Source organism: Oncorhynchus mykiss, chromosome 3 (assembly GCF_057628025.1).
Source record: "Oncorhynchus mykiss isolate SJ-2025 chromosome 3, ASM5762802v1, whole genome shotgun sequence".
In the NCBI taxonomy this organism is placed as follows: Eukaryota; Metazoa; Chordata; class Actinopteri; order Salmoniformes; family Salmonidae; genus Oncorhynchus; species Oncorhynchus mykiss.
The window spans coordinates 87,242,194-87,252,445 of NC_143024.1; positions in this window are offsets into that span (position 1 = coordinate 87,242,194).

A 10,252-nucleotide genomic window follows, 5' to 3' on the forward strand; every position below is an offset into this window, starting at 1 on the left:
TGGCTCCATCCATCTTCCCATCACTTTTAACCATCTTCCCTGTCCCTGCTGAAGAAAAGCAGGCCCAAACCATGATGCTGCCACCACCATGTTTGACAGTGGGGATGGTGTGTTCAGCTGTGTTGCTTTTACGCCAAACATAACGTTTTGCATTGTTGCCAAAAAGTTCAATTTTGTTTTCATCTGACCAGAGCATCTTCTTCCACATGTTTGGTGTGTCTCCCAGGTGGCTTGTGGCAAACTTTAAACGACACTTTTTATGGATATCTTTAAGAAATGGCTTTCTTCTTGCCACTCTTCCATAAAGGCCAGATTTGTGCAATATACGACTGATTGTTGTCCTATGGACAGAATCTCCCACCTCAGCTGTAGATCTCTGCAGTTCATCCAGAGTGATCATGGGCCTCTTGGCTGCATATCTGATCAGTCTTCTCCTTGTATGAGCTGAAAGTTTAGAGGGACGGCCAAGTCTTGGTAGATTTGCAGTGGTCTGATACTCCTTCCATTTCAATATCATCGCTTGCACAGTGCTCCTTGGGATGTTTAAAGCTAGGGAAATCTTTTTGTATCCAAATCCGGCTTTAAACTTCTTCACAACAGTATCTCGGACCTGCCTGGTGTGTTCCTTGTTCTTCATGATGCTCTCTGCGCTTTTAACGGACCTCTGAGACTATCACAGTGCAGGTGCATTTATACGGAGACTTGATTACACACAGGTGGATTGTATTTATCATCATTAGTCATTTAGGTCAACATTGGATCATTCAGAGATCCTCACTGAACTTCTGGAGAGAGTTTGCTGCACTGAAAGTAAAGGGGCTGAATAATTTTGCACGCCCAATTTTTCAGTTTTTGATTTGTTAAAAAAGTTTGAAATATCCAATAAATGTCGTTCCACTTCATGATTGTGTCCCACTTGTTGTTGATTCTTCACAAAAAAATACAGTTTTATATCTTCATGTTTGAAGCCTGAAATGTGGCAAAAGGTCGCAAAGTTCAAGGGGGCCGAATACTTTCGCAAGGCACTGTAGATGGGCTGTTTACAGATGGGCTATGTACAGGTACAGTGATCTGTGAGCTGCTCTGACAGCTGGTGCCTAAAGCTAGTGAGGTAGATGTGAGTCTCCAGGTTCAGAGATTTTTGCAGTTCGTTCCATTCATGGGCAGAAGAGAACTGGAAGGAAAGACGGCCAAAGGAGGAATTGGCTTTGGGGGTGATCAGTGAGATATACCTGCTGGAGAACGTGCTACGAGTGGGTGCTGCTATGGTGACCAGTGAGCTGAGATAAGGTAAGGCTTTACCTAGCAGAGACTTGTAGGTAACCTGTAGCCAGTGGGTTTGGCGACGAGTATTAAGCGAGGGCCAACCAACGAGAGCCTACAGGTCGCAATGGTGGGTAGTGTATGGGGCTTTGGTGACAAAACGGACGGCACTGTGATAGACTGCATCTAGTTTGTTGAGTAGAGTGTTGGAGGCTATTATATAGATGACATCACAGAAGTCGAGGATCGGTAGGATGGTCAGTTTTACGAGGGTATGTTTGGCAGCATGAGTGAAGGATGCTTTGTTGCGATATAGGAAGCCGATTCTAGATTTCATTTTGGATTTGTAACGATCGTCGTAGGTGGAAGAAGGAGAGGACCAAGGTGCAGCGTGGTACGTGTTCATGATCTTCTAATTCCACTGAACAGTAGAACCAAAATAACGAAACGGAACAAACGAAACAGTCCTGTCTGGTACAGCGACAGAGACAGAAAACAACTAACCACAAATCATAGTGGGAAAACAGGCTGCCTAAGTATGGTTCTCAATCAGAGACAACGATTGACAGCTGCCTCTGATTGGGAACCATACCAGGCCAAACACAGAAATACAAATCCTAGACTACAAAACATAGAATGCCCACCCCAACTCACGCCCTGACCAACCTAAAACAGAGACATAAAAAAGAAACTAAGGTCAGGACGTGACAGGATTGGAGATGCTTAATGTGAGTCTGGAAGGAGAGTTTACAGTCTAACCAGACACCAAGGTATTTGTAGTTGTCCACATATTCTATGTCAGAGCCGTCCAGAGTAGTGATGCTGGACGGGCGAGCAGGTGCGGGCAGTGATCGATTGAATAGCATGCATTTAGTTTTACTTGTGTTTAAGAGCAGTTGAAGGCCACGGAAGGAGAGTTGTATGGCATTGAAGCTTGTCTGGAGGTTAGTTAACACAGTGTCCAAAGAGGGGACAGAAGTATACAGAATGGTGTCGTCTGCGTAGAGGTGGATCAGAGAATAACCAGTAGAAAGAGCAAAATCATTGATATATAGAGAAAAGAGAGTCGGCCCGAGAATTGAACCCTGTGGCACACCCATAGAGACTGCCAGAGGTCCGGACAACAGGCCCTCCGATTTGAACTCTATCAGAGAAGTAGTTGGTAAACCAGACGAGGCAATCATTTGAGAAACCACGGCTGTCGAGTCTGCCAATAAGAATGTTGTGATTGACAGAGTTGAAATCCTTGGCCAGGTCGATCAATACGGCTGCACAGTAATCTTATCGATGGCGGTTATGATGTCGTTTAGAACCTTGAGCGTGGCTGAGGTGCACCCATGACCAGCTCTGAAACCAGATTGCATAGCGGAGAAGGTACGGTGGGATTCGAAATGGTCGGTAATCTGTTTGTTAACTTGGCTTTCGAAGAAAGACAGGGTAGGATAGATATAGGTCTGTAGCAGTTTGGGTCTAGAGTGTCAACCCCTTTGAAGAGGGGGATGACCGCGGCAGCTTTCAAATCTTTGGGAATCTCAAACTATACGAAAGAGAGGTTGAACAGGCTAGTAATTGGGGTTGCAACAATTTCGGCAGATCATTTTAGAAAGAGAGGGTCCAGATTGTCTAGCCCGGCTGATTTGCATGGGTCCAGATTATCCTGCTCTTTCAGAACATCAGCTATCTGGATTTGGGTGAGGGAGAAATGGTGGGGGCTTTGGCGGGTTGCTGTGGAGGGTGCCGGGCAGTTGACCGAGGTAGGGGTAGCCAAGTGGAAAGCATGGCCAGCCGTAGAGAAATGCTTATTGAAATTCTCAATTATAGTGGATTTATCAGTGGTGACAGTGTTTCCTAGCCTCAGAGCAGTGGGCAGCTGGGAGGAGGTGCTCTTATTCTCTATGGACTTTACAGTGTTCCAGAACGTTTTTGAGTTAGTACTACAGGATTCAAATTTCTGTTTGAAAAAGCTAGCCTTAGCTTTTCTAACTGCCTGTGTATATTTGTTCCTAACTTCCCTGAAAAGTAGCATATCACGGGGGCTATTCGATGCTAATGCAGAACGCCACAGGATGTTTTTGTGCTGGTCAAGGGCAGACAGGTCTGGAGTGAACCAAGGACTATATCTATTCCTAGTTCTACATTTTTTGAGAGGGCATGCTTATTTAAGATGGTGAGGAAGACACTTTTAAAGAATAGCCAGGCATCATCTACTGACAGGATGAGGTCAATGTCATTCTAGTATACCCCGGCCAGGTCGATTAGAAAGGCTTGCTCGCAGAAGTGTTTAAGAGAGCGTTTGACAGTGATGAGGGGTGGTCGTTTGATTGCAGACCCATTACGGATGCAGGCAATGAGGCAGTGATCGCTGAGATCCTGATTGAAAACAGCATAGGTGTATTTGGAGGGCGAGTTAGTTAGGATGACATCTATGAGGGTGCCCGTGTTTACTGATTTGGGGTTGTACCTGGTAGGTTGATTGATAATTTGTGTGAGATTGAGGGCATCTAGCTTGGATTGCAGGATGGCCGTGGTGTTAAGCACGTCCCAGTTTAGGTCAGTTTAGGTCACCTGGTAGCACGATCTCAGAAAATAGATGGGGGGCAATCAATTCACATATGGTATCGAGGGCACAGTTGAGGGCAGAGGGAGGTCTATAGCAAGCAGCAACAGTGAGAGACTTGTTTCTGGAAAGGTGAATTTTTAGAAGTAGAAGCTCGAATTGTTTGGGTACAGACTTGGATAGTAATACAGAACTCTGCAGGCTATCTTTGCAGTAGATTGCAATACCGCCCCCTTTGGCAGTTCTATCTTGGCGGAAAATGTTATAGTTTGCGATGGAGATTTCCGAGTTTTTGGTGGTTTTCCTAAGCCAGTACTGCAGTGAGAGCAGTGAGATAAACAAACTTAGGGAATAGGTTTCTAATGTTAACATGCATGAAACCAAGGCTTTTACGGTTGCAGATGTCAACAAATGAGAGCACCTGGGGAGTGGGAGGGGAGCTAGGCACTGCAGGACCTGAATTAACCTCCACATTACCAGAGGAACAGAGGAGAAGTAGGATAAGGGTATGGCTAAAGGCTATACGAACTGGCCGTCTAGTACGTTCGGAACAGAGAGTAAAAGGAGCAGGTTTCTGGGCGAGATAGCATAGATTCAATGCATAGTGTACAGACAAAGGTAAGGTAGGATGTGAGTACATTGGAGGTAAACCTAGGCATTGAGTAATGATGAGAGAGATATAGTCTCTAGAGATGTTTAAACCAAGTGATGTCATCGCATATGTAGGAGGTGGAACAACATGGTTGGTTAAGGCATATTGAGCAGGGCTAGAGGCTCTACAGTGAAATAAGACAGTAATCACTAACCAGGACAGTAATGGACGAGGCATATTGACATTAGAAAGAGGCATGTGTAGCCAAGTGAACATATGGGTCCAGTGAATGGTTGGGCTGACTGGGAACACGGCGATTCAGACAGTTAAGCAGGCCGATGCTAACAAGCTAACAGTTAGTTGGCCGGGGCTAAACAAGCTAGCAGATAATAGACCGGGGCAAGCTAGCAGTTAGCAGACCGGGTTAGCAAGCAAGCAGTTAGCAGGGGCTAGCAAGTTAGCCTTTGGGGGACGTCGCATTGGGGGTAAGGTTGTTTTTGCCTCTTCATGTGGTGACGTCGATAGACCAGTCGTGGAATTAGTAGGGTTCCAAGTAGCTCTGGGTAGCTAGCAGGCCTAGCTGGATAGCAAAATGGGCCTTCAGCGGGTGTCGCGCCTGAGGGGCCTGTTGGAGTCCTAGGGCAGATTATGTCGGTATTCCAGTCGTAGAGGATCGGCGGGGATCCGTGCCCCGTAACGGCAGTAGAAGGTGTCCAGAGTAGTAGCCCAGGAGTAGGCTTCGGTGGTAGCACAGGAGCCCTGGCTGGGCTAGCTTCAGGCTAATTGGTGCTTGCTCTGGGATGGAAACGCTAGCCAGGAGTAGTCACCCGGGATTGCGGTTAGCTAGTTGCGAAGATTCAGATGAAAATGTTCAGTTTGCATTAGGAATCCGGGGATATGGGGGGATTCCATAGTAGATCTATTTGTTGTTCGAACTGGTGAGAGCTTTCCGAGCTAAACATTAGCTGATGACCGCTAGCAATGGTTTGCTGACTGATAGCTGGTGGTTAGCTGGCTAGCTTCAGTTGAGGGATTCCAGATCCGAAGTAAATATAAATACTATTGAGAAAAAAAAACAGATCCACGCCACATTGGGTGAGGCGGGTTACAGGAGAGTATTTAGAAGTTGAGGTTTAGCAAAATAATATAAAGATATGCGAAGAAAAATATGTAAAACAATATGTACAAGGGACACGACAGGACAAAGACATCTGACTGCTACGCCATCTTGGATTTCTTTCTTATATGTAAGGGATGAATGCAGACGCTCTGTACATTATCTGGAAATGATGGACGATGTGGTAGGGATGACACGCTGCCTAGTATAAAGCCTATGTGTGTGTTATTTATTGTGTGACTCATCCTCTATTAAACATCACCTCCACTGATATGACAGGAGTCAGCTCTTATGACCAAATTCTGTCTCGTCTTTCAGCTTCAAGTCTGTCCCTGCGTGTTTGTCTGAATTCAAGAGGGAATTCAGTTCTTCCGTGTCAGTATTGTCAAGGGGCCGCAGTGTCATACAGTCGATTAGATCTCTAAGGAAGTTAACAGCGATTTTACAGGTGAATGGATTTACCAGAGTTTACTCCGCAATTTGGTCTTTTGCTATTTTCTCATTCCTGACTGGGAAGGAAAGAAGGAGTCAAATCCAGGATAGTGTGATTGAGATTGCATGTAAGTTCACAGGCAGTACATTAGAGTAGGTCCACATGCAGTACTCAACAGTAGACCTATAGGCAGTACAGGACATTAGTCCTACAGGCAGTACTCAACAGTAGGCCTACAGGCAGTACAGGACAGTTGGTCTACAGGCAGTACAGGACAATAGGCCTACAGGCAGTACAGGACAATAGGCCTACAGGCAGTACAGGACAATAGGCCTACAGGCAGTACAGGAATCTAGGCCTACAGGCAGTACAGGACAATAGGCATACATGCAGAACAGGACAGTAGACCTACAGGCAGAACAGGACAGTAGGTCCTACAGGCAGTACAATACAGTACAGTAGACCTACAGGCGGTACAAAACAGTAGGCCTACAGGCAGTAGAAGACAGTAGGCCAACATGCATTACAATACAGTAGGTCTACAGGCAGTACAGGACACTAGGTCAACAGGCAGCACAGGACAACAGGCCTACATGCAGTACAGGACAGTAGGCATACAGGCAGTACTCGACAGAAGGTCTACAGGCAGAACAGGACAGTAGATCTACAGGCAGTACAATACAGTACAGTAGGTCTAAAGGCAGTACAATACAGTAGGCATACATGCAGTACAATACAGTAGGTCTACAGGCAGTACAATACAGTACAGCAGGTCTAAAGGCAGTACAATACAGTAGGCATACATGCAGTACAATACAGTAGGTCTACAGGCAGTAAATTACACTATGCCTACAGGAAGTAGAAGACAGTGGGCCTACAGGCAGTACAGTACAGTAGGCCTGCAGGCAGTACGGGAGAGAACAGTATGTCTACAGGCAGTACAGTACAGTAGGTCTACATGCAGTACAGGACAGTAGGCCTGCAGGTATTACTGGACAGTAGGCCTACAGGCAGTACAATACAGTAGATCTACAAGCAGTACAGGACAGTAGGCCTACAGGCAGTACAGGACAGTAGATCTACAGGCAGTATAATGCACCACAGTAGGCCTACAGGCAGACAGGACAGTAGGCCTACAGGTAATACTTGACATTAGGCCTACAGGCAGTACAATAAAGTAGGTCTACAGACAGTACTCGACAGTAGGTCTAAAGGCAGTACAATACACTACATTAGGTCTACAGGCAGTATAGGATAATAGGCCTACACGCAGTACAATACAGTAGTCCTACAGGCAGAAGAGGACAGTAGGCCAACAGACAGTACAGTACAGTAGGCCTACAGGCAGTACAGTACAGTACTGTAGGACCTACAGGCAGTACGGTAGAGTACAGTAGGCCTACAGGCAGTGCAATACAGTAGGTCTACATTCGGTCCGCCATTACAGGTGTGAGGAGTGTCAGAACAGAAATGACAAGATTATTTTGTAATGAAGTTATTCCATCAAATGGCTGTTTTATGCAATAGAATAAGGGGTTATTAGAACGCTCGTCTGTGCGTGTTCTACTGAGGATGGGCCTCTGGAAGATTTACGATGTCTTTGGTTGATACCGCATTCCAGAGCATGAGTTAATGTTTCTGTTCTATAAGGTACCAGGGAGAGATGACTCCAGAGCCAGACCCTGAACTACTGTCTGCTGTGAATTATAAGTATTATAAGTAAATATACAGGGGCATAGTGACATCATATGCCTGGTATTTGTATTTGTATTTGCTATTAAAGATCCACTTGGGAGCAGCTACTCTTCCTGGGGTTCATCAACATTAAGGCAGCTTATATACAATTTTAAACATTACATAACATTCCATAACACTTAACCCAATACATTTAGTGTGATCCCTCAGGCCACTACTCCACTAAATACGTATTTACAATACAACATCCATGTGTGTGTGTGTAGAGTGTGTGTCTTAGTATGTGTACGTGTGTCTGTGCTTGCGTGTGTGTCTCTTCACAGTCCTTGTATTTAAATCTGATTCTACTGCTTGCATCAATTACCTGATGTAGTACTGTGAGCCTCCCATAGTCTGTTCTTGACATGGGGATTGTGATGAGAACTTTGGTGGCATGTCTTGTGGGGTGGACATGGGTGTCTGAGCTGTGTGCTAGTAGTTTAAACAGACAGTTCGGTGCATTCAGCAAGTCAACACTTCTTGCAAAAACAAGTAGTGATGAAGTCAACCTCTCCTCCACTTTGAGCCATGAGAGATGTACATACATATTATAAATGTTAGCTCTGAGTGTACTGTAAAGTGCCTTGCAAAAGTATTCAACCCTGTTGGCGTTTTTAAATGGATTTTTATTTGGATTTCATGTAATCGACACAAATAGTCCAAATTGGAAGTGAAATGAAAAAATTACTTGTTTCAAAAAATTCCACAAAATATAAAACGGATAAGTGGTGAGTGCGTATGTATTCACCCCCTTTGCTATGAAGACCCTAAATAAGATCTTGTGCAACCAATTACCTTCAGAGGTCACATCATTAATTAAATAAAGTCCACCTGTGTGCAATCTAAGTGTCACATGATCTGTCACATGACCTCAGTATATATACACCTATTCTGAAAGGCCCCAGAGTCTGCAACACCACTAAGCAAGGGGCACCACCAAGCAAGCGGTACCATGATGACCAAGGAGCTCTCCAAACAGGTCAGGGACAAAGTTGTGGAGAAGTACAGATTGAGATATAAAAAAATATCAGAAACTTTGAACATCCCACAGAGCACCATTAAATCCATTATTAAAAAATTGAAAGAATATGGAACCACAACAAACCTGCCAAGAGAGGGCCACCCACCAAAACTCACGGATCAGGCAAGGAGGGCATTAATCAGAGAGGCAACCAAGAGACCAAAGATAACCCTGAAGGAGCTGCAAAGCTCCACAGCGGAAATTGGAGTATCTGTCCATAGGACCACTTTAAGCCGTACACTCCAGGGAGCTGGGCATTACGGAAGAGTAGCCAGAAAAAAATAGGCAAAAATAAACACATTTGGTGTTCGCCAAAAGGCATGTGGGAGACTCCCCAAACATATGAAAGAATATACTCTGGTCAGATGAGACTAAAATTAAGCATTTTGGACATCAAGGAAAACGCAATGTCTGGCGCAAACCCAACACCTCTCACCACCTGAGAACACCATCCCCACAGTGAAGCATGGTGGTGGCAGAATCATGCTGTGGGGATGTTTTTCATCGGCAGAATTTAAGGAATGGATGGCTCTAAATACAGGGAAATTCTTGAGGGAAACCTGTTTCAGTCTTCCAGAGATTTGAGACCTGGACGGAGGTTCACCTTCCAGCAGGACAATGACCCTATGCATACTGCTAAAGCAACACTCGAGTGGTTAAGTGGAAACATTTAAATGTCTTGGTATGGCCTAATCAAAGCCCAGACCTCAATCCAATTGAGAATCTGTGGTATGACTAAAAGATCGCTGTACACCAGTGGAACCCATCCAACTTGAAGGAGCTGGAACAGTTGTGCCTTGAAGAATGGTAAAAAGTCCCAGTGGCTAGATGTGCCAAGATTATAGAAACATACCCCAAGAGACTGGCAGCTATAATTGCTGCAAAAGGTGGCTCTACAAAGTATTGACTTTGGGGGGTGAATAGTTATGCACGCTCAAGTTTTCTGTTTTTCTGTCTTATTTCTTGTTCGTTTCACACCAAAAACATATTTTGCATCTTCAAAGTGGTAGGCATGTTGTGTAAATAAAATGATACAAACCATCCAAAAATCAATTTTAATTCCAGTTTGTAAAGCAACAAAATAGGAAAAATGCCATGGGGTTGAATACTTTTGCAAGCCACTGTATATTTAAAGTCCAGCCATGCTGCCCTGTTCTGAGCCAATTGTAATTTTCCGAGGTCCCTCTTAGCACCTGACCACACGACTGAACAGTAGTCCAGGTGTGACAAACAAGAGCCTGTAGGACCTGCCTTGTTGACAGTGTTGTTAAAAAGGCAGATCAGCGCTATATTGTAGACAGACTTCTCCCAGGTTTAGTGTTTAGTGAATGATCTGTCCCAAATACAATGCTTTTAGTTTTGAAATATTTAGGACTAACTTATTCCTTGTCACCCATTCTGAAACAAACTACATACCTTTGTTAATTTAAGTGTTGCAGTGATTTCACTCGATGTAGTAGCTGACTTGTATAGTGTTGAGTCATCCGCATACATCGACACACTGGCTTTAATCAAGGCCAGTGCCATGTCATTCG